Here is a 5,000-nt window from a genome sequence, read left to right as displayed (position 1 = left end):
GTGTCTGTCTGTCTATCTGTCTGTGTCTGTGTCTGTGTGTCTGAGACAGGAAGAGAGAAGGACATACTCAGAAGAGATAGCTACAATAAATAAGTCAAGATTTAGGATCGTACAAACTGTTGCCACTTGTAAAAATATCCTCAGCTCCATGAGGATTCACAGCCGTCCTGGTTTACGTACAGTGCACAAGTTCCACTCTAGGACACACACTGAAAAACATGCAACCACCTGCACTCCTAAGATATGTGCATAATGTACATTTTTGTAGTACTCAGGCTCACAACTTGAATATTTCTCAGGGATTTATCTATTTATCAGTCCTGTAACGAAAATAATACAGTTTTTATTGCATGTATTAGGTGGGGGGCCCTTTCAGATGACTGTCCTGGGCCTGGCTAAAAGTGTCAGCAGTTCTGGTAGTAGTAGTAGTAGTAGTAGTAGTAGAAGTAGTAGTAGTAGCAGTGGTAGAAGTAGCAGTAGTAGTAGCAGTGGTAGTAGTATAATAGTAGTAGGAGCAGTAGTAGTCACTTTGCAGTGAAAACACATACACACAATGTCTATTAACATTTCAAAATAAGACAAAGGCGTCTGTGGTAGGTACACCTGTAGAATTCCGCTGTAAGGCCTACTGCAGGAAGACAACTGTATGTTCTGTATAGGGTACTGCGCTGCCACTGACGCAAAAGTAATATAGTACTATATATTCTTAAAAATCAAGAAGTCCTTACCTAGATTAGTCTATGTCTGCATGGGAAAGCAAGAAACGTAATTTCAAATTCTTTGTATGACCAGTGCATGTAAAGAAATTGACAATAAAACCAACTTGACTTGAAGTTTACCACACACTTATTCGACTGAAGCTGTTGCATAGTACTGTATACGTCAGTGGGTACTGCAGTGGATGCCTGAAAGAGAGGGAACAGCATCACACTGTGCTGTGTATTGTGAGCCCTGAGACCCAATGCTCAAGTGGCACTCACTCAAGTCTCTCTTGAAGGCACCACCCTCAGGGGTGGAAGTCCTGGAAGACATCTAGGCAGACAGCGTCTGGGCCACCCCCATGAGGGGTCCTGGAAGACATCTACGCAGGCAATATCTGGGCCACCCCCATGGGGGGTCCTGGAAGACATCTAGGCAGGCAATATCTGGGCCACCCTCAGAGGTGGAAGTCTTGGAGTGCGTTACAATATGCGACAACACTGACAACAGCATTATACTTCAATATCTTGCAATCGCTCAATTGTAGAGTCTTTTTCTCATTTGCAATTGCGATGGTGAATGAAAAACAGTCCCTCAAAAGTTGTTGTGGCTAGGCTGACAGCTTTGAAACTTTATTGTTTTCTCAACGGAGGAGGGGTCAGAAGGTGGGGCGAGGAAACAAGCACAAGTGGAGGAGGCAAGGTCGCATATTGGAATGCAACCCTGGAGGACATCTAGGCAGGCAGTGTCTGGGCCACCCCCATGGGGGATCCTGGAAGACATCTAGGCAGGCAATATCTGGGGGTCCGTTCGAAGCAGGGAAGGCAGCTGTCCTTCCAGTGAGCTAGCTGGACATCGAGTCATGAAGTGTGGATCGAAACTAAAAATTGCTTTATTTCCTCCCTTGGCAGTTGACTGCATTTGTGGGCCTAACAGGGATATTTGAGGGCAGCATCAGATGCTGACTTTGCTACCTTGGTACTCAACATGCTGTGCACCACCTCCCTCCCAACCGGAAACCTGAAAAACAAACATGGCTACTACCCAAGCTACTACCTTATCATACTCTTTATTCTGACACTTATGTATGTAGATATTGAAAATCGAATGGATAAATCAACATTGTATCTAAATATGCTGTTGCTAGATCTATTTATAGCCTATTTTACGATTCCGCCATCTGACGATCATTCACCGTTCAACTAGCATGCGTAAGCTAAGCACTAACGTGATGAACGTAACTCCCGCCGTAGAATCGCCGTAACATCAAATGCGCAAGGCAGCGCACTCGTTAGTGCCGTTCGTAACGGCTGCCTCATCAGCTAACTTCACCTATCTGATCAGTGACCTGTTTATGTAGGAGGAGAGTCATCGAGTCACTGCCTTCCGTTTCGAATTGAGCCTGGGCCTCCCTCAGAGGTGGAAATCCTGGAAGACATCTAGGCAGGCAGTGTCTGGGCCACCCCATGGGAGGTCCTGGAAGACATCTAGGCAGGCAGTGTCTGGGTTAACCGGGAGGGAATCTCAGCCTCACTCCCACGCCACTTAAGACACGCGGCAATGACGCACGTTTCCCCTCCCAGTGCGTGAGTCTCATCAACACCCTCCCCAAGAGTGTGTGAAGGTGTGAAGGCAGGGAGAGAGCAGGAGTGTGTACGTCTAATGACATTGTGTGTACCACGTCATTGGTAACACTTTACACTTTACGCCTGTTACAGTGTGTCTATGGTACTTCATGAATTATGTATAGTGTAAAACACAACAGTGGCAATATGTATTTACACTCTGGGTTTCAAATAGGGCGTTGGGATTTTGGTTGGCCCAGTGTGAGTGCATAATATTACAGGATGTTGCATTTATATGTGCCATTATACCAGAGAGAGTAGAGAGAGAGAGGTTCCATTGGCCCATTGTTTCCTGGTTCTATTATAGCCCCCCTTAGGCAGACCTAGGCAGACCTAAGGACTGTTCTATTCATTGTAGGAGCATTATGACACGCCTCTTTAGGCAGACTGGAACCTCATCGCGTTAGGTGCCCATAGAAACCTATTATGTTGGCATATCTCTATTAAAGAATCTCTGATTATACTGCGTATTACACTGAAGCAATCTGTTTAAATATAGTGAAGGGAAGCGAAGTGAACTTAAAAAAAGTGAAAGGCCATTGGGAAACTCCAACTCCCATTGTCATTGTGACACAGCACTCCACAGCACACAAGTGAACACTGCACACAATAAAATTGCATTCATGCCTCACCTGTGCAAAGGGGCAGCCCTCAATGGCACCCCTAGGGAGCAGTACCATGCTCAGGGTACCGCAGTCATGGAGGAGGATGGGGGAGAGCACTGGTTGATTACTCCCCCCACCAACCTGGCGGGTCGGGAGTCGAACTGGCAACCTTATAGCCCACTATAAGTCCGACACCCGAACAGCTAACCAATGATTGCCCACAAGTATTATATTGTAGTATTATATTATACATAGTGTTACCCTATCAGTTGTGTTTTCATGTATTGTAATATGTAGGCTAAATCAGAGCTGCCTTGACAGAGAGTAGTAACCCTTTTCCCCAAGTCAGCTGTTTGGTATGAGTCTTGGACCTCCTGTGCAGTATAAATTACCTCTCGTTTATTTTGAAAGATAAATGCTTTAGACTTTTCAGATTTGGCCCTCGTTCGTTCTTACTCTGGTCTGTGCTTGGTTGGTTATCGCTGAACTCGCGGTCGCAGTTTCATTGGTTTGGAAATCAAGGCGTGCACGTGTTTTGACCTTCCCACAGTGTTTAAGTCTGCTCTCTTGTATGTTTTAAAGGCCGGGCCCGTGTTTAAGTCTGGGGTAAACAGCGTGCCACGTTGAGTCATGTCTCCCCCATGAAAACCGATCTTGATGATGCGCAGGAAACCGATGATCATTGTCAGTCTGAAGTAATCTAAACTAATCAGCAAATTGCAGAAATGCGCCCAAAATGGAGGTTGATTTTGAGCGAGGCTGGCAGAGGGAGGCAGATAAGGTCGGGGTGCCAGGTCCATTAAACGCACCATCCTGGGGCTTCTGAAACCACAGGCATACAGCACCCCCTTCAAGAAGCAATAAGTAGCCAATCAAAATCAAATCATCTCCCTATTTGTCTTTGCCATATTTTTTTCCCTCATCTTCATGTTTTTTTTTCTTTTTTTGATCTTGTGTGGCTGCCCGCATTTCTCCTCCTCCTCTCTCTCCTTCTCCTCACCCATCCGATCTCTCCATCCTTTTGGTTCTCTCTTTTCTCTTCTCTCTCTCTACTTCTCTTTCCCCTACTGCACATCTCCCTCCCTTCTTTCTTTGCTTGGGTTTTGTCTTGAGAGCAACAATTACTGTGTGTGAGCGAGCGAGCGCGTGGACGTGGAGCCCTTGGGGTCTAAGGCTCCTGCAGCAGCTTTCTGCGTTTCTGCTTTAAAACGCTCTTTTATAGGATATCAGAGCTGAGCACCAATCCAAAGAAAATAGGGGGGCCTGTTCATTATTGGAGCCAGCTGTGCTTCTCCACTCTGATGACTCATCCCTTTTTTTCTATTTCTTCTTCTACTTCTTCTACTTCTTTTCTTTTTCTTTTTCTTTCTTGACATTTTTTCCCCTTTCTTTCTTTTTCTGTTAAGTTTCTTTTTTCTCACTCAACTCAGCTGGGTGGGAGTGCCGCACAGTCACACTGACACTCACACACACACAAACACATGCATGCGAGCACGCATGCACACAAGCACACACACACACACACACACATGCACACAAGCATAATTGCATACACACTGACACACACACAAACACATGCACGCACACAGGCACACATGCATGCACACATGCATGCACGCACGCACACACACACACACACACACACACACACACACACACACACACACACACACACACACACACACACACACACACACACACACACACACACACACACACACACACACACACACACACACACACACACACACACACACACACACACACACACGCACAGAGTGCCATTCACTGCTGCTTGTTTGTTTGGCTGGTGGTTGGGGTATCCTAGCCACAAACCCCCTCACTCACTCCTGTTGTTGACTTCTTACACTTACACTGGCTGGGACACGTGGACCTCCAACACGTTTTCACTAAAATCCCTGCTCTCTCTGTTTTTCTTTCTTTTTCTCCCTCCCTCTCTCCCTCCCACCCTCCTCTTTTTTGTCTTTATTCTCCTTTCTCTCCCTCCTCCTTTTTGTCTCTTTCATCTCTGCCTCTTTCTGTTCCCTTCTTTCCCTGTGTGTGTGTCTTC

At 46.1% G+C, this 5,000-nt stretch overlaps 1 protein-coding gene across 2 annotated transcripts in view; it reads left to right on the top strand.

Moving 5' to 3' along the window:
• The window catches only part of LOC134449001 (nuclear factor of activated T-cells, cytoplasmic 1-like), a 150,035-nt gene that overhangs the window by 103,124 nt on the left and 41,911 nt on the right, over positions 1-5,000 (top strand). The window lies entirely within an intron of this gene.

The sequence above is a fragment of the Engraulis encrasicolus genome, chromosome 5 (assembly GCF_034702125.1).
Source record: "Engraulis encrasicolus isolate BLACKSEA-1 chromosome 5, IST_EnEncr_1.0, whole genome shotgun sequence".
NCBI classification, from domain to species: domain Eukaryota; kingdom Metazoa; phylum Chordata; class Actinopteri; order Clupeiformes; family Engraulidae; genus Engraulis; species Engraulis encrasicolus.
This window is presented reverse-complemented; position numbering and strand designations above follow the sequence as displayed.